Source organism: Lygodium microphyllum, chromosome 22, assembly GCF_053477565.2.
Source record: "Lygodium microphyllum isolate KBCC chromosome 22, Lygodium_microphyllum_v1.1.10, whole genome shotgun sequence".
Taxonomy (NCBI): Eukaryota; Viridiplantae; Streptophyta; class Polypodiopsida; order Schizaeales; family Lygodiaceae; genus Lygodium; species Lygodium microphyllum.
Genome location: NC_141156.1, coordinates 10,244,627 through 10,265,149, shown reverse-complemented (window position 1 = coordinate 10,265,149; position 20,523 = coordinate 10,244,627). Strand labels below are relative to the sequence as shown.

The 20,523-nt window shown below is 37.6% G+C and overlaps 1 pseudogene; it reads left to right on the top strand.

Annotated features, from left to right (window-relative positions):
- Window positions 1-19,792, top strand: part of LOC148016891 (uncharacterized) — a 33,161-nt pseudogene extending 13,369 nt beyond the window's left edge.
- Window positions 19,793-20,523: the final 731 nt, after the last annotated feature.

Below are 20,523 nucleotides of genomic sequence, written 5' to 3'. Positions count from 1 at the left end.
GATGAAGACAATATGCAAATAGACGGGTCGATATTGCAAGGGGTAGAGGCCACCATAAGCTTGGAGCTAGCATCGGCTAACAATGATGGAAATACAGGAGTCCAAGAATTCTTTGAGAACGAGGTGGACTCATCCTTTTGTGGTGACATGTCTATCGACCTTCCAGTGTATGCGAAGTTGTGTCAGGAGATTGACATGGGACCATAGGATACTTCATACTTGGAGCATCCACTTACTCAATTCGTTGACCAATCGCTTATAAGGGTATATAAGATATGCATTTTAAGTGAGATCTTTTTTTAGGATTTATAATACTGTGCTTTGTATGATTTAAATTGATTATTCTAACATCATTTTTTGTCTGTGTAGGTGAGATTTTCAGGATGAGTCGAGGGATAAGCGATGAGGAGTTACAGGATGTCTCTAGACCAGATCACAAGATTCAGAGATATGGTAGACTAGGAGTCTCGATCTTCATCAGGGCGCTCTACTAGATCTACTTCAGCATGATCGGATGCATCAGCTTCGAGCAGACGAGCTCGACACTCCAGACTTGGGCCAAAGGGAGGAAGTGCTTCAGGTTCAGGGGGATGCTGCAGAGATACAAATGCAGTGAGCCCGCGATCGACACAGGATATAGGTGCGACTCCTCCCTCTCGTGGTAGTTCCAGGGAGCGTGGCTCAGGCTTAGGTGGATGCTGTGGAGGCACGGACGCGGTGTCTCCGTCTCATTGTTCAGCTGGAGTTGCATCACCTCCAGGATTTGTCACACCTGTGGGGACGTCTACTCTAGTTACTTTGGATTTTGATCAGTCGTACAGCAGGTGGCACCCCTATGGGTACCACTCCGAGAGATATTACCCCGGTCGGTACACTGGATGCACATGGGTCTCCTGGATATGCCTAGGAGCGTGGATGCAGATGGGAGAGGACCCATCTTAGGCAGACCCTAGGGGGATATGGATATCTAGTCGATGATAAGTCACGAGCCATCATCATGAATGATGAGGGGAGGAGGGTGATGGCTCGCATAAGAGAGTTGTGCCAACAAGTTTTTCGGCACAACGTCTTAGATCAGTGGAAGAACATACCGGAGGGGAGCAAGGACTACATAGTAGCATCGTTGCATGAGGAGTTTCCAGTTCCAACCTCAGTAGATAGATTTTTTATGGGCTGGATGATGGATTACATGCGTGCATATATGTCACATAGATGATCCTGACGCACGCAAGGCAATCAAGAGTGGGGCTGCAAAGCCCAAGTGGTTAGATGCGGACGACTGGCGCCGACTGAGGGAGGAGGCTACAGATTCTCCAAGACGCTGGAGTCAGCAATGCGAGGTGGCGAGGGTACGACTCGAGGCCGGAGTGGTCCATCATCTTGGAAGTGGCGGCCACAAGACATACTTGGAGGACTTTGTAAGTCTTTATTTTGTTTTGCTTGTTTATTTTTTTGCAATATCCTTTGTACTGACAATCATGTTTCTAACAGTTAGCATTTTGTTTTATTTGCAGCACTCCATTACAAATCGCGATCCGACCAGCCTTGAGACTCGATATGCAGAGAGGCACGGTCTCACTTCATTGATCGACCGATTGTATAGACACGACGGCCCTGTAAGTCACTCATCTTTCTTGTCTGTAGTTACCATGTTTAATTAGAATGCATTATTGTATGGTGGACTGATGTGTTGTTGTTTCTTTTTTTGCAGAGTCCGTTCAATGCTCCTTTGCGGCGGGATGAGCTTTCGGAGGGCGAGGATATGTAGCTCGCCCTTGGATCCCTGGAGCTCACACACCTTTATTTTTTGGTCGCCTGATCTATGTAGACATTTTCTATGTTTTAGTGATATCTTGTCATGATTGTGCCAATCGCTTATTATGCAATCATGTATTTATTTCATGTATCAGTGTTATGATTTCAGTATACTTCGTTTTTGTTTGCAAGCGCATTGTACACAGTGCAAAAACTATTTTGTATGGCCTGCCCTGCCACCAAAAAAAAAATCCATGTTACCGTCGCTATTAGCATCGCAAATTTTACTACTTACGTCATTATTGGCGTCGTTATTTTCGTCGCAAACTGTTGCTATCAGCATCGGTATCAGCATTGCAAATGTGACGCTGATTTGCGATGCTGATACCGACGCTGATAGCAACACTAATACTGACTATTCTATGGCATCGCCAATAATGACGCTTTTTGTGACGACGGGGGCAAATTTTGTTATTTGCATTTTCGTCACTTTTAACGTCAGTATAAGGCCTATATCTTGTAGTGTGGAAAGAAAGCAAATTGAAAGGGCAAAACAACATAATCAAGAGATCCCAATTGAAAATCCACCACTTCAATCATTGAATTATGAACCTAAAACCTTTTAACTTGAGGGTTAATCATCTTAAGGGTGGTGGGAATTACAGTGTTTTAGTTACATATACAATGATTAAGAAAAAGGAAAGCCTATTTACACACAATGCACTCAAATATACTTAAACTAAGATTTTAAAAAAACATTTGCTAATCTAAGACATCTAAACTGATTAGAGGAAACTTAGGATTTGAACCCATGACATAGGTGCACATGCTTGTGAAGTGGACGTTAGCTTTCAACCCCTACCACAGACAAAGACCCTAGTCCTAATAGATCCATTGATACAAAAAACACCCTTATATATGACCTTATTAATCATGTTATCCAATTAGTCAGTCTAGAGATCACGAGGACCATACCAAGCACAATGAAAATTTAAAAAATTTTGGAAAGAGCCTTGAATGACTTCCAAGCCATCATTGATAGTTTTCTGGATGCTACTAACTTTGATATCTCAAACATGACCCCCAAGACCATGGAGCAAAAACTTGTAGAACTATAACGGTAAGGAGCAAACACCCTCAATCGATTGTTGGACATCAACAACAATATTAGATAGTAGCTTGCAACCATGAATTTGATAGCATCTAAAGGATGCTATTCAACATTTGAGCCAAAGGATCCTCACAAGATTTGTTATTAGATCTTGTGTAGCAATGCTTGTTTGATTACATGAATATGTTACAAATAGGTATGCTCAAACTCTCTTGATTAGAATGGGAAACACACTTGGGAAATAAAGATCAAGTGAAGATTCCATTAGTGGCCATGCACTTAGATAAATATCAAGCCAGGGATGATCTTTACAGCTTTGTGGAACATTTCAAGTTAAATAGGCAAGCACTTACTTTGCCTAGGTGAAAAGGGATTTAGTTCATCAAGATTTATGAAATCAAGAAAGCCTCGTTTATATTGCTCAAGGACCTCTTTATTAGACACTTTGTAGAAGCAAGTTACATTGATAATCTCATTGTTTGATTGATAAACATTGAGAAGCAACAAGAGGAAGAGAGTATGTGGAACTATGTCTCAAAAGTGAGGAGTGTTGAGAAATAGACAAATGATGTATGCTCCAAGAGGAGCTGTCCTGAATCCCATATGCACAGTGAGGAGAGTGGAACAACTCAAAGCCTATAAAGCATTGTACTTGACTATGAAATGAATACAATATCATGATGCTTTGTACTTTCAGTTAAGTGTCTGTCATTGTCAATTCTACACAAGATTGTGTTTATGAGTCCAAGCTAATCTATCTTGGAACCTAATTCACTTGTGTAATAGTTTATCTCTACTTGTCCATGTCATTATGAACTTGGTCTTCATCTTTGATCCACCATAGCTTGTGTCATGTCCTAGATCCGCATCATTTAACATGGTATCAGAGCCCAGTTGGGCATGTCACAGCTCATACTCTGAATCTCTAGTCTCCCTTCACCTCTGGTAATCTCTAACCAGCCCACATTCAGCTCATACCTCCAGTTTCAACTTCAAATCTCAGTTGGACCTTGTGGCAGCCATAGCCAGACTGCACCTACCCACCTTGGAGCACTTGGATCTCTCTCTACGGGCCATATCTTCAAGTGAATCCTTCTGGAAGTATCTTCCCTTGCTCCAGGCGCTTCAGCCTATCACATCGGACAGCAACATTAGCATCCACAGCAGGCAGCATTGCGCGATTTCCAGAAACGGCGCAGTCTGAAACTGCGTGACGGTTCGTACAGCTGAACGCACAACACGCAGCGCAATCGACACAGCAACCATAGGGCTTTTGTAGCCCATGACATAAGCTTCATGGCCATGTAAAAATTTCTGAGAATGATCAAGTGTGTAATGCACACAGACCAAAAAACCAGGCTGCTACAGAAACCCTAATCCAGGAAGCCATATCCAGAAATTTGGAAGCTTGGAAACCTTATTCCTCTTTCTCATTACCATCATCAACAGTGATTTTTGATCACTGAGGAATACTCTCTGAAGCTCATTACTAGTCTGGAAGTGTCCAAGGAAGCTCAGAAGCCACCCACGAAGTTCCTAAGAGGAAGCAGATCAAGTACCGACTAGTATCCATTAACACTCAACTAGTGTCAATTTGACACTGATTCTCTTGTGTCCCTTGACACATTAAAATACAATTTTTTGTTGGTTAACTGAAGATTAGCAACATGGCCGAGCTTGAGCAAATAGCAAAGTTTAATGGAGAAGGCTTCCATGCCTGGAAGGAAAAGACCATGTATCACCTAATGCGGAAAGACTTGTGGGACCTGTTTGAAGATGATGCAGATAACAAGAAGGAAGATGATGAAGACGGGTTCGTTGAAGAAGAACAGTTCAAATCCAAAGAATGGAAGAAGATGAATAATAAGGCACTAGGCATCATTGCCTGGGGACTTAGTGATGACGTGTTACATCATATATCTGGCATTAGAAATGCTAGAACCGCCTGGGAGGAACTTGATAAAATGTTTGGTACTCAAGCAAAGAATTCAAAGGTAAAACTTCTCATGCAGTTTTATAAACTGGATATCAAAGACAGTGCTTCTATGACCATACACATTAATAAGTTTAAGAGTTTAAAAACTCAACTTGCATCTCTTAAAAAGAATATTGAGGAAGATGAAGCAATAGCCGTACTGCTTGCAAGTGTAAACAAGGATCCATATGAAAATCTTGTGTCCACTTTGAGTAATGTTCCAAGCCTCACACTTAAAGATATTGAGCACTCACTACTCGACGAAGAAGGCAAAGTAAAAACCAAGAATGCAAAAGACAATGTCTCATCATCTAGGGAAAATCTTTTGTACACCAAAGGAGCTGCTGGACCTAAAGGAAGAGGTCGAGGATTCATCAACAACAATAACAAGGATCGGATTACATGTCACTATTGTGGTAAGACTGGCCATGTAGCCAGTGAATGTTTCCACAAGAAGAGAGCCCAACAATTGCAAAGTGATCATCACCAGAACCAATACATGGAGGAAAAAGAAGAAGAAGAATATGCTTCCACTACCATCAACAACTCTGACAGATTGTTTTGAAGAACTTTCATTGTATCTCTCATATGTTAGTGAATTTGATTTATATAACCCTTGCCAAGATGTAAAGTCTCATGCCAAGATGTAAAGTCTCAAGCTTTAACTTGACTAGGCTGCCTATGAGCTAGTCTTCCGGGCCATGTCATCATGAAGGGGGGGCAAAAGCCAGCAAGTGTAGGGACTCATCATTTGAGGGGGGGTGTTGAGAAATAGACAAATGATGTATGCTCCAAGAGGAGCTGTCCTGAATCCCATATGCACAGTGAGGAGAGTGGAACAACTCAAAGCCTATAAAGCATTGTACTTGACTATGAAATGAATACAATATCATGATGCTTTGTACTTTCAGTTAAGTGTCTGTCATTGTCAATTCTACACAAGATTGTGTTTATGAGTCCAAGCTAATCTATCTTGGAACCTAATTCACTTGTGTAATAGTTTATCTCTACTTGTCCATGTCATTATGAACTTGGTCTTCATCTTTGATCCACCATAGCTTGTGTCATGTCCTAGATCCGCATCATTTAACAAGGAGCCTCTTTAAACGTATCCTAAAAGACCCACTACCAAGGCTATAACAAAATCCTTCATCAAGGACACATGCGTTGAAAAAATTTGCAAAACTATGGCAAGAAGCAACTTGGATAGTCATTCTAGCATCAAGACAATGTACTCCACAATGTAAGTTTATTAGATAGAAATTAGAAATTAATAGGCCAAAAGCATAGTCTTCAAGTAAAGAAAGCAAGAAGCCCAAAAATGATGTTTCTTCATGATTTTTTAGCATAAACACTAAGATATAAAAATCCATAAATACATGCATGGGGGAGGTGCTCACTCATATATAGGGGGAGGTTGTACCCATTCTTCATGTCCTACACTATTGTCTCTATTTTCTCTCTTGTGCAATTTGTGTGTTCTCTCAAATTTTAGTTAATGATTGTTAATGTATGATGAAGCCTACATCATTTGTATTAGAGCAAGGTGAGTGGTCTGTATGTCAATGTCGATAAAGATTTATCCATCCATCCAAGGTTCAACATCTTGAGGCTTCATCCCTCTATCTAAGGAATAAAAGCAATATTCCATGGTTTGTGATTCAAAGATCCCCTTTTCTCAAATACATAGTGTATGAATAAATCTTTTGTAAGTCCAAACCAGTTCTCTTACCTCAAAACCACTTGCCACATTGGAGGAACCACCTTCATGAGTGGTTCTTACCATATTGATAGTCCTTTCTAAGAAGAGGAACAAATAGAATTGATGAACTTCAATCTATCCATACTAACCCCACAACCTCAAAACCACCCATTAGCACCAACGGTGCCACCATCTCTGTCACAATCACACCAACAATATGGATTTCTTCTCCTAATCTCCTCCTTGTTATTTGGTTCATCTACAATACCTCTAAGAAGCTTTTGAACCTTAATCAATAGCTTATAAGCTTTGAAATTTTGAGCATGCCTTATTTATTATCCAATTCTCTTTATTTGTTAAAAAAAGGTCATCTAGGTTCAATTGCTGCCATAGTGTTGCTCCCTACTTAGAAGTCCACCATGAACCACCATAGCTCCAGTCAATATAACAAGTGGTCCAACACAATAGGTAGCCCAATGCCATGGGATTGATGAAGCTCCGTGACCTACTCATCAATATCTAAATGAGGGGTTGGGGGGTGGGGGTCGAGGCTTACTTATAAAAGTTTTTAAGCTTTTGTTTAAAGAACTATTACCTTTATTTTTTTCTTAAAGGAAGGGGAGATTATATTATAATCCCCCCACCTACTAACACATCCACCAAACAAAGTGGCCCTTTTATTTTTCAAACTATTAGTACCCTCTTAATAGAAGGACGAAGGATGGACAACATCTCAACTTCAATCTATTCACCGAGTATTTGTTCGCCATCTCCACCTGTACTCCCCACCAAATCTAGTGGTTGGATTCAATGTGAAAATGTCATCTTTTTAATCCGGCAATCATGACAACCTACCACTATCTTTTTTATCGTGCTGAACAACTAACATGGACACCTTATTATCCGATAGATGGGAAACAACCTCATAGTAGCTCAGCCTTACCTTGGTCTCCTTACTTTTTGTTGCAAAGCAAACTAAGTGGCAAATCTACTATCTCAAATCTTAGATATAAACAACTTTATTAATCACAAAATAATTTAAATAAGTTAACAAATTCACAAAGAACAAGAGAAAAGATACTCGATAGGGCATCCAACGTCCCCCATGACAAAAGCCATGGTTTACTATTCTCCATTGTGGAATATTGGTTCACATAGCTATTTATATTCTTATCATATATTTAAATACAAAGAAAATATACATATTAATCAAAGTATAAAGATTTGTGCGTTAAGAGATTTCATGTAGCTTATTGTACTTGATGTAGTTGCCCCAAGGGTTATGTATAATGAATCATGACATTTTGATATCACCATCATATCTGGAATGTACCAAATCCCTTAAACAACTCTGAAAGCTCTAAATTCCAACTATAGATGAGGGAGAAATAATAAAACAAAGTTTTAACCATGGTATCCTATTTTACGTGTAATTTTGGTGCTTTATAAAAAAAGCTAAGAAAGCTTCCAAAAAATGGATTACATTTAAAAAATATCAAAGCATTCCATCGATAATACTTATCCACAAGGAATGGTTATTTTTGTGAAAATATATCTTAAATTTAATACTTTAGTATTGTATATCAAAAATATTAAATCAAATAAGCAAATAGTACTAAAAATCAATTGTTTGTCTAATTTTTCCCAATAATTTACTCACTACAACATAAAAGACATTTGTTCACTACTATCTATATACTAAGCAAAATATTACCCATGTCACATGAAATGTTAGCTTGTAATAAGACATGATTATATGACAAATAAGCAATGAAAATCCATAAATAAATAAATAAATATAAAATCATATTACTTTCATAGCAATTTCCATAACATTATCACTATTGAAGCCACTCTCTATCTTTTGCCATCATAGTTTTCCATTGCTAATTTATCAAACAAATTAGTTGCCCTTTAAGTCAACTATGGCTATTGAGTCAGATTGAAAAGTGATAGACTAGACCTATTTGTCAAGCTTAATTACAAGTCTATATCTATATTTGAAGATGCATTAATAGACCCACCTATTTGGTCTTCAAAGGCTTAATCTTATAAGCCTATATTAAGAAGCCACCATAGGCTTATATTTATTATCATCATCATCATCATCATTGTTAAAACCCTATCTAGGTTTAGGAAAAAGAAGAAAAGAATGATGGCCCACCAATTAACTCCCTAAGATGTTATCTTAAGCCTCCACCATAGTCTTATATTTATTATCATCATCATCATCATCATCATCATAATAGTTATTGTTAAAACCCTAACTAGGCTTGGGAAAAAGAAGAAAACAATGATGGTCCACTAAGTAGCTCCCTAAGATTTTATAATGAAGAAACCAATGACAAGCCACTTGCAACATGACTAGTCACAATCAAATAAAAATCAACACAATTTTCGATAAAGAGATGCAAGTAGAAAGACATTAAGAAAAATCTATATTATAGTTTGAAGGAAATAGAGGAGCAACAGATAGCACAATCATAAATTGCACTCTGATGTGGAGCTCGAAACTCCCGACCACCCCCAAGCTAATTTCATGTACATGAAAGAATCACAATCTCACTTGCAATCACACTCTCGCTCACAATCTCAATCGCAATCATAATCACATTCACAATCTCAATCTTGGTTTTTTGGAAGAAGAAGAGGATGCAGATGCTAGTTCTTTTAGCTTTTTTGCCCAAAATAGCTTCACATGTCCAGAATAGGCTTTTCTAAGAACTGCGCATTCCCCAAGAAATCATGTGCTGAAATTGATGTAATCCTCCCAAATCATTACTTGAGTGCAACTTGTCAAAAATGAAAAGAAAGCACAAAAAGAATGATATTTTTTAATTAAAAATAATGTGTTCAAAAATTAATTTTTTATTTTCGAAGGCTCGTATTTTCAAAATGGTGAAGAATTGGACAGAGCCTGTGAGATGACAAAATATTCTTCTTGATCTCTTCTTTAAACTCCATGAGAGAAACTTTGACCAAATTCTGCTCCATTTGATCACAAATCAGCTTCTAAATCAGGTCTTATGCCTAAAAGTTGGAAAAAAATTTATTAAAATTTTACCATCACCAAATTTTGTCAAAACACTTAAAATGACCTAAAACTCATTTCCAAACACTATCTACACACATGTAAGAAAAAATTTCAATATGACTTTATTAGGGCATATTACATTCCCACTAATTAGCCTCCTAAGATTTATCTTAAGCCTTAAATAAACTAAGGTTGTCTAATCAAACTTTGAGTAGTCTACTTGCCAATCGGTTATCTATTATGAGGGCTCAAGTCTTTGGAGATTCTTCAAAATGAGGAGCTAACATTCTATGTACATGATTGGATTATCAAATATTCACAATAAGAGGTAACTAATGAAGGACAGAAATAACTAGATATGACTCTTTCCATATGTACTTTAGTTCATAGAAAAAGTTTTCTTAAAAGTTTTGAACTTAGCATATTACCTAGCCATGGTAACTTATATGACTTTATCTTGGATACATGCACGTTATGTTCCTAAGATAATTTCAGGATCACTTTGTGTTCATGATATTTATATTTCATTGTGCTTTGGAAATACGGTCGGTTGAAGCACTGAATAATTAAGAATGTTGCGAGTAGGAAGATCTTTAGCTTTTATCTAACTTCATTACAAAGTAAACCTTGCTTAATAACCTTTTAAAAATAAAAAACCTAAATCCAAAAGTTGCTTTTATAATAATAATAATAATATTATTATTATTATTATTATTATTATTCATTTCATGATTTTGTTCTATCATCCCTATGAGATAAAACCTTAGATATTCTTCTCTATATGTTATCTCAAACTCTATGTCTTCTTAGACTACTAAGTTAGTCCCATATAAATTATTTATGCTAGATCACCTCATCAACCAAGACCATCTATCTATTTTTCCCAAAATCAAGGCCATGATTAATAAATTTGATAATCTTGCACAACTTTTTAGATGATTTATTAGGGTGGGTTTCATATTGAAAAGAGGATGTTGAGCACATTGAAAAGTATTGAAATCTATATTAGTTCCAATATATTATAGGCCATTTGGTATTAAGCATAAGATCAATGATAATACAATCATATTAGACATTCCTTCTCATTGGTAGATTTGTTAGCTAATTCCATATTATTTTATTAGAACCCTTCAAAGGGGCACCACCTATAACTCTAGTGTAGATGATCCTCCATTGTTAGAGGAAGACACTAAGATACTAGTACCCGAAATTATCAGTGACAATGACCAGATCACTATCAACATATGTATTTCATTAAATATAAAAAACATTATATTGAAGAATCCTAGTGGATTCATAAGTTATTGCTATCTTTGACTTCAGTTTGTCTAATACCTACATATCACTCACAACCACATCATTGTTCAATACACATAGATTTGCCGCATGAAGCAATGTTTCGAGAAATTTCATGGCTGCCTTATTTTCATAGGGTATGTAGAGATTTGCCACATGAGGTAGTACATAGGCATTTTGGATTACCTCATTCATTTAGTACAGATTCACAGCATGTGGCTAATCACTCATATTGTTTAGTCTTGATCAATTCAGTACAATTGCTTTTAAGACCCAATGCAATGTTATGATGGTTACTATGAAAATAAGATGCTATTTTTTTATTTATTTTGTGGATTTTTATTTTTCCATTTGTTATATGACTTGTGATTTGTTATTAAAGGTAGTGCATGTGACATGGTTCCCATTATGCTTGGTAGATAGATAGTAAGGATATAGTGTATTTTGTGTTTTTGGTTAGTATGTATTGATGTAATTATGTAGATATTTTTTTTAATTATTGAAATGCACATTGGGTGTGGGATATATGTAATTTTATGCAAACATGCAGATTTATTTATTATGGTTATATACACACACATGCATATTTATTGGCAATGCTTGTAACCTTTATATTGAGACATCTATTTTTTAAACCTTAGACTTGTTGGTTAGATAGGAAATCAATAAGCCAAAAGCCTAGCATTTAAGTAAAGAAAGTAAGAAGCCAAAAAACCATGCTTATATGATTTTTGAGCACAAAAGCTAAGAAATACAAATCTACAAATACATATATGGGGAGGTGCTTACTCATGTGTGTGGGGGAAGATTATACTCATTTTTATTGTCATGTACTCTTGTCCTTTTTTTCTCTCTTGTGTAATAATTTGTGTGTACAATAGCTCTCATGTGGAAGTGGAAAGCTTCTTCCCCATTGTTAGGTGGTAAATGGGAAGGACTTAATTGGAAGGATGCCTTCTTTCTAATGGCGTTAAGTTGAAAGTTGGACATCGATTACACTAGGGTATACTAGAAAATCTTAATGAAAAATCTAGGAACGTATGGTATCTCCTTAGAGTGTTGACCTTAAGGAAGATTTAGGAGACTAGGAATGAGATGCTCTTTCAAAGAGGAAGAAACAATCGAGTGAAACTAGCTAAGCCAAGCATCTATACTACTTGATTATTTGAGCTACAAGTTCGGGAGGTATCAAAGCACCAAGGAGCTCTCGAACCTGCCTCCCAAACCAAAGTAAGGACCTTATTGACTACCTATGATTGGGAAGTCTTAGGAAGTTGTGCCTATGATTGGGAAGTCGTCCTCCTCCTCCTCCTCTCTCTCTCTCTCTCTCTCTCTCTCTCTCTCTCTCTCTCTCTCTCTCTCTCTCTCTAATTGCTCATGATTGGGAAGTTAAGTTGTGTATGTGCTCTCTTTCCTCCTCCTTCTCCTCTCCTCTCCTCTCCTCTCTCTCTCTCTCTCTCTCTCTCTCTCTCTCTCTCTCTCTCTCTCTCTCTCTCTCTCTCTCTCTCTCTCTCTCTCTCTCTCTCTCTCTCTCTCTCTCTCTCTCTCTCTCTCTCTCTCTCTCTCTCTCTCTCTCTCTCTCTCTCTCTCTCTCTTACTTTGTCTCTTCATTGCTCCTACTCCTACTCGAAAGCAGCTCAACATCAGGCACAACAACAAGTGAGACTGTGTGTGTGTGTGTGTGTGTGTGTGTGTGTGTGTGTGTGTGTGTGTGTGTGTGTGTGTGTGTGTGTGTGTGTGTGTGTGTGTGTGTGTGTGTGTGTGTGTGTGTGTGTGTGTGTGTGTGTGTGTGTGTGTGTGTGTGTGTGTGTGTGTGTGTGTGTGTGTGTGTGTGTGTGTGTGTGTGTGTGTGTGTGTGTGTGTGTGTGTGTGTGTGTGTGTGTGTGTGTGTGTGTGTGTGTGTGTGTGTGTGTGTGCGTGCGTGCATCAATCTATCTTTGTGTATCGTGCTTGCATCATTTGCCTACATCAGGCGTCACCACTACACTCTCTGTCTTTCGTTTGCTCTGTGTAGCATTGCAGGTCCGAAGGCACGTCAGGGTGTCAAGCGTCAGCACATCAGGGCGACAACACATCAGGGCATCAGCACATCAACATTGGCAACATCAATGGTTTCAGCATCAATAGTATCAACGGCGTCCAACACGTCAGCATCGGGCATCAACGCCAACATCAGCAGCAATGATGTCAGCATCAATGTCAGCATTGGTATCGACATAATCTCAGGCAAGCAGGCAGGGCATGCAAGCAAGGTACACAGGCAGAGAGAGAGGTTCGGAATTCGCAAGCAGAGAGGTAGGTTCGCAAGCAAGTGATCCCTCTTGGATACAAACACAAGTGATCCAAGGGTCCCAATGCAAGTGATCCAAGGGGGGGAGAGAGAGAGAGAGAGAGAGGTTTATAAGTAAGTTAGTAGGTTTGTTTACAGTTATTAGTTTAGGATTAGGCTAGCTCCCTCTTAGATAGCTTATTTATTAGATTACTTTTAAGAGAGAGAGAGAGAGAGAGAGAGAGAGAGAGAGAGAGAGAGAGAGAGAGAGAGAGAGAGAGAGAGAGAGAGAGAGAGAGAGAGAGGGTTTGTAAGAGTGAGTTAGTAAGTTATTGATTAGTAAGTTAGTTTAGGGTTTTAGGATTAGGTTAGCTCCCTCTTAGATAGTTTAGATTAGATAGGTCTCTCTCTCTCTCTTGGTGTTCTTTAGATAGTTTGCTTTGTCTATATTATCGCGAATGGTTAGTTGGGTTAGTTTAATTTTTTGTTTTGGTTTATTGATTGATTAGATTAGTTATTTTAATGTTTATTTATATATTTATAGATTTATAGATTATAGATATAGTTTAGGGATATAGATATTTTAATCTTTTATTTATAGATTTATAGATTTATCTATTAGTTAGTTGGTTAGTTTAGTTAGATTGTTTGTTTTAAATTGTTTAAATTATTTATTAATGATTAAGTTAGAGAGAGAGAGAGAGGTTTGTATTGTTTAAATTGTTATCTACTTAAATAATTAATTAGTAAGTTAGTAGGTTTATTTATGATTAATAAGTTTCTTATGTTATTAGTTATTTTAATGTTTTATTTATTTGCTTTAAATTAATTAAAAAATCATTTATCAATGATTAAGTTTGTGTGTGTGTGTGAGAGAGAGAGAGGTTTGTATTGTTTAAATTATTATCTATTTAAATTTTTGATTAGTAAGTTAGTAGGTTTGTTTACAGTTAGTAAGTTTCTTATGTTATTAGTTTGGGGTTAGTCTCTCTCTCTCTCTCTCTCTCTCTCTCTCTCTCCTTTAGATAGTTTAGTTTGTTCATAGTATTAGGAATGGTTAGTTAGGTAGTTTATTGATTTTTTAGATTAGATTGGTTATTTACCTTAGATAATTAATTGATCAATAGATTAGATTAGATTAGTTATTTTAATCTTTTGTCTTTTATCTATAGTTAGATTTATCTATTAGTTAGTTTAGTTAGAAGTTAGATAGTTTGCTTTAAGTTATTTAAATTATTGATCGATGATTAAGTTAATGAGAGAGAGAGAGAGATGTTTGTATTATTTAAATTATTATATGTTTAAATAATTGATTAGTAAGTTAGCAAGTTTGTTTACTTTAGATTATGTGTGTTATTTTAATTTTTGATTTATAGATATAATTTAGGGTTATTTTAGTTTTTTGTTTTGGTTTATTGATTGCTTAGCTTAGATTAGTTATTTTAATCTTTAATTTATTTATAAACTTATAGATTTATTGAATTGTAGATTATAGATATAGTTTAGGGATATAGATTCATAGATTTATCTATTAGCTAGTTAGTTTAGTTAGATACTTTGCTTTAAATTGTTTGGATTACGAATCAATGATTGAGAGAGAGAGAGAGAGAGAGAGAGAGAGAGGTTTGTATTGTTTAAATTATTATCTATTTAAATAATTGATTAGTAAGTTAGTAGGTTTGTTTACAAATTTAGTAAGTTTAGATTTATAGATTTGTCTATTGGTTAGTTTAGTTAGATAGTTTGCTTTTAATTATTATTATTAAATTATTGATCGATGATTAAGTTCGTGTGTGTGTGCGTGTGCGTGCGTGTGTGCATGTGTGTGTGTGAGGTTTGTATTGTTTAAATTGTTATCTATTTAAATTATTGATTAGTGAGTTAGTATGTTTGTTTACAGTTAGTAAGTTTATTATGTTATTGATAGATTAGATTAGATTAGTTGTTTTAATCTTTTATCTTTTATCTTTTCTTCATAGATTATAAATATAGTTTAGGGATATAGATATTTTAATCTTTTATTTGTAGATTTATAGATTTATCTATTAGTTAGTTTAATTAGATAGTTTGCTTTAAACTATTTAAATTAAGTTAGGTAATTTGTTTATAATTAGTTATTTTTTTGTTTTGGTTTATTGATTGATAGATTAGATTAGATTAGTTTATTATCTATTAGATAGATTATAGATTGGATTAGATTAGTTTATTATCTATTAGATAGATTAGTTTACTATTGAGAGAATAATAATAGTTGTATGTTAGTTATTGGTTAGTTGGTTGGTAGGTTACTATGAGTTAGTTGTAAGTAGGTTGGTTGTCAGTAGCTTGGTTAGTTAGTGGTTAGGTAGGTTGGTTATGGGTTAGTTATGGAGAGAGAGAGAGATTATAGATTGGATTAGATTAGTTTATTATCTATTAGATAGATTAGTTTACTATTGGGAGAATAATAATAGTTGTATGTTAGTTATTGGTTAGTTGGTTGGTAGGTTATTGTGAGTTAGTTGTAAGTAGGTTGGTTGTTAGTGGCTTGGTTAGTTAGTGGTTAGGTAGGTTGGTTATGGGTTAGTTATGGAGAGAGAGAGAGAGAGAGAGAGGTCTGCTTGGTATTGTTTAATTTATTTGTGCTCTAGTTTGTTTGGTGCAATTTTGTTTGCGAGGATTGGTCATTTGGCATGTTTTTTGCAACTATTGTTCAAGTTGGTGATCTCTCTATCTCTCTCCCTTTCAGGTTGTAATTTTGTTTTGTTGTATTTGTTGGTTTATTTGTTGTTATCATTGGTTTGGTGAGTAGGTTGGTTAGTTATGTTGATTGGTTCGTTAGTTATTTGTTGGTTGGTTGGTTTATGATATTAGTTTATGTATGTGTTAGTTGGTAGGTTAGTTAGTTAGGTGGTTACTGAGAGAGAGATATGAGACTAGTGAGTTTGTTAGCTATTAGTAGGCTCTCTCTCTCTCTCTCTCTCTCTCTCTCTCTCTCTCTCTCTCTCTCTCTCTCTCTCTCTCTCTCTCTCTCTCTCTCTCTCTCTCTCTCTCTCTCTCTCTCTCTCTCTCTCTCTCTCTCTCTCTCATTTTCTTTTTCTTGGTGGTTACTAGGAGAGTGAGATATGGTATTAGTTAGTTGGTTAGCTATTAGTAGGTTCTCTCTCTCTCTCTCTCTCTCTCTCTCTCTCTCTCTCTCTCTCTCTCTCTCTCTCTCTCTCTCTCTCTCTCTCTCTCTCTCTCTCTCTCTCTCTCTCTCTCTCTCTCTTGGTGGTTACTTAGAGTGAGTATATGATATTAGTTGGTTAGCTATTAGTAGGTTCTCTCTCTCTCTCTCTCTCTCTCTCTCTCTCTCTCTCTCTCTCTCTCTCTCTCTCTCTCTCTCTCTCTCTCTCTCTCTCTCTCTCTCTCTCTCTCTCTCTCTCTCTCTCTCTCTCTCTCTCTCTCTCTCTCTCTCTCATACATTGATGAGATAGCAGTGTTTGTTCAACAGCGAGCCGGTGGAGGTATAGATCTCAGTGGAGCCACAGTTCATATCTTACTATATGCAGATGACATTGTGTTGGTCTCAGATTCAGCTCAGGGATTACAGCAGCATTTATTAGCATTGGATGATTTTTGCATACAGAGAGGCATGACAGTGAACCTTGGTAAAACCAAGGTTCTTATATTCCATACATCAGCTCAGATACGCAGACAGAGTATTTTCATGGCAGCAGGAGGGAGTATTGAGGTCACTGGATCATATGTATATTTGGGAGTCACCTTTATAACAGCTTCACGAATTTTCTCGATGACACAGGCATCTCGTGACCGCCTCACTAGAGGATACTCAACATTGGCTCTTATGGAGCGACAGTGTCATCAGGCACATTTCCAGGAGCCCCGCACCAAGGGGTGGCTCTTTGATACTCTGGTCACTCCAGCACTGATGTATGGAGCAACTATATGGGGGCCAGGCCTTGCCGATTATGTATGGACATTGATGGAGAGACCTCAGGTGATCATGATATCTAGATCGATTCACAGCAAGGCCTCAGTCCCACATGACATTGTGCGAGCAGAGCTTGCCACACCACCCATGCTAGTCGAGGCATTATTTCAGACAGTCTTCTTCCTACACAGATTTCAGGATATGGACAGAGATTGCATTGCATACAGAGCATATATGGCATCTCAGGAGATGGCTCGAGCGGGGGATACCGCATCATGGTATGCACAGACTAGAGCTTGGTTTGACAAACATGGGCTGGACATTGATAGACTCCCACCTCTTCTATATGATACTCAGGCTCCCACTTACACCCTCTCTCTCTCTGAGAGGAACAGAGTCATCAGACAGGAGATATGGCATATTTATATACAGAGGACATGGGTCAGCCCTGCACAACCACTGCCACCGAAGATGGCACATTATTATACACAGTTCTTGAGCATATCAGAGCAGGGATTCATAGAGATTCCGAGATATATGCAGATCTATATGCCATATCGATTGAGAGTTCTTATTGGAAAGCTCAGGGTATCATCACATCAGCTTATGATTGAGAGTGGCAGAGCCAGTGGCATCCCACGGGAGGAGAGGATATGCCCCATTTGCAGATCAGAGGTGGAGAGTGAGGAGCATTTTGTTCTCAGATACCCGGCATACTCAGGTTGAGATCTAGTTACACATTGAGCAGCTCACTTCAGGGATGTATGACTGATATGGATCAGAGATCATTTGGCCGTTTTCTGGGAGAGGCATGGCACATCAGAGAGCAGAGCACACAGCGGGTCCCAGTCAGAGAGGGGCCCACCCAGACGACTATTACATAGTTCTTTTAGACAGACAGAGTGAGAGCTACTGTATTAGCCTCTAGCCAGACCTCCGGGCTCACACTACAGCAGGCTGAGGACCAGCGTACCCGATGTCGCACGAGGATCAGTGGGTTTTGGACCCCACAGCCACACCGACAGGAGATCCGGAGGATTCTTGATCTACATCGATAGCAGACTGAGATCCGATGACACTCGACACATTGGATCTTAGATCTCCAGTTTGCTCTTTCTCCACCGTCGATGTACCACATCCTGCATCCAGGAGGGATCACCTACTATTAGCGACTTCGACGACTGCTACTACATCCCAGGATAGTATATCTCCCTGCATCTATTACATATACACATCACACCACTTTATCACAGCCGTCAGTTGTTCCCCTATCACAGCCGACATTTGTTCCCCTTTTGTAGCCATTATCTGGAGTACCAGAGCTACATACGCACATACACATACACGACACTTATCACACTCACAACACCGTATTTTCAATTTCCAGTTTTTAGCTTTTCATTCAGCACTTTTATTTTGGATAGCTGGACCTCATCAGTTGTATCACAATTTGTCTCATAGGCCAATTTTGGTCTTTAGAAGACGTTAATATAACTTTCTTTCTTTCTTTCTTTCTCTCTCTCTCTCTCTTTATCCCCCGCCATGTCTCTCTCTCATTCTTCTTCGTATTCTTCTTCTTCTTCTCTCTCTCCCCTGCTCTCTCTCTCTCTCTCTTTCTTGGTGGTTACTAAGAGACAGAGAGATTATATTGGTTAGTTGGTTAGCTCTCTCTCTCTCTCTCTCTCTCTCTCTCTCTCTCTCTCTCTCTCTCTCTCTCTCTCTCTCTCTCTCTCTCTCTCTCTCTCTCTCTCTCTCTCTCTCTCTCTCTCTCTCTCTCTCTCTCTCTCGATTAGTTAGGTTGGTTGGTTGGTTGGATATTTAGGTTTTCTCTTCTCCCTCTCTCTCTATGTCTCTCTCTCTCTCACGCACATACACATGCTCTCTTCTCTCATTCTTTTTTTAGTTAGTAAGTTGGCTGTTGGTAGTTATCTATTAGTTGGTGGTTGTTCTGTGTTGATTAGTTGGTCGATTAGTAAGTTAGTTTATTTGTTTGTTTGTGTGTGTGTGTGTGTGTGTGAAGGTCAACTATGTTGGTTACATTAGTTGGATAGTTAGGTAGAGAGAGAGAGAGAGAGTAGGTTTGTTATGTTGGTTACATTGATTAGTTAGTACATTCAAGGTTAGTTGGTTAGGTGGAGAGAGAGAGGGTTAGTTGAACTTTGTTGATATTAGATCTGGGAGTATTCACTATTTTTAAAATTTGAGAATATTTTATTTATCCCTCAAGGTTAATGCGTGCTTTTTGTCTAGTATGGAGGCTTCTACAGCAAACATGAATATGTTTGTAGAAGATATTATACAGTGCACTCCTAACATGCAAATGAGCGTACATAAAATGAAGGAGGTCACAAGGAAGAAGACAATTCGTCGTGCACTCAAGCATGTTGGAGGGCATGATAGTTCCGTTAGTTTCTTTAGGTTGATTCGTCACTTGGATGGGATTGAAAAGCAAGTGAAGACATTGTTTCGGCATCAAAAAGCTTTGATTTCTCTTTGTGAGAATATTGGTGACTGTCTACAGAGGATTCAGATTATGTTGGAAGAGAAATATGAAGGGCACCTTGTCGATGGGGTAACGATACAGAGCAAGTTAGAAGAGATCAGGGGTTATATAGGTGACATTTATGAACATATCCAAAAAAATTGGTGGCCGCATGTTGGATCTTCAGATGATCAAGAAGAGAAGTTGAAATATCTTCTTAATAGTGCAGGTCGTATTAGAGGATGGAGTATGTGAGTTAATTGCTCACAAGAACGAGAGCTTGGTTTCACCGGAAAACATTGCTCTTGATGTGCAACTTACTTCTTTGAAAGTTTATCTTAATAGGTTTTCAGCAATGTTAACGCATGTGAATCGCCATGCAGGCTCATCTTCTTGCATTGGAGAACACTGCCCTTAATATGCAGCTTGCTTCTTTGAAAGTCTATTGTAATAGGTTTTTGGCAATGTTAACCCATGCTTCTTTGACATGGTTTTCTTGGTATATGTAATCCCTACAAGCCTTCTTAAATGAGTTATTTGATGGAAATCTCCATTTTGAAATACATTGTCTGTCTCTTGCAAATTATAAAACTATTTTTAACCATTTTAAGAGTCCCTCTTTCTCTCTGTCTCTCTCTCGATTAATATACAATTTTACTAAAGTGCTTTCGTAACTTAGATTATATTAGCTATATAGAATGGTTCAAGCTTAGACATGTTGGGATGCTTTGTATAGTTTGGTTTTGTAATCACGGTATATATATATATATATATATATATATATATATATATATATCTCTCTCTCTCTCTCTCTCTCTCTCTCTCTCTCTCTCTCTCTCTCTCTCTATATATATATATATATATATATATATAGTGGGTGGCTTATGTGTGGCTCTCTCGTAGTGTCTCACTCTCTTATTCTTCTTCACACACACACACACACACACACACTCTCTCTCTCTCTCTCTCTCTCTCTCTCTCTCTCT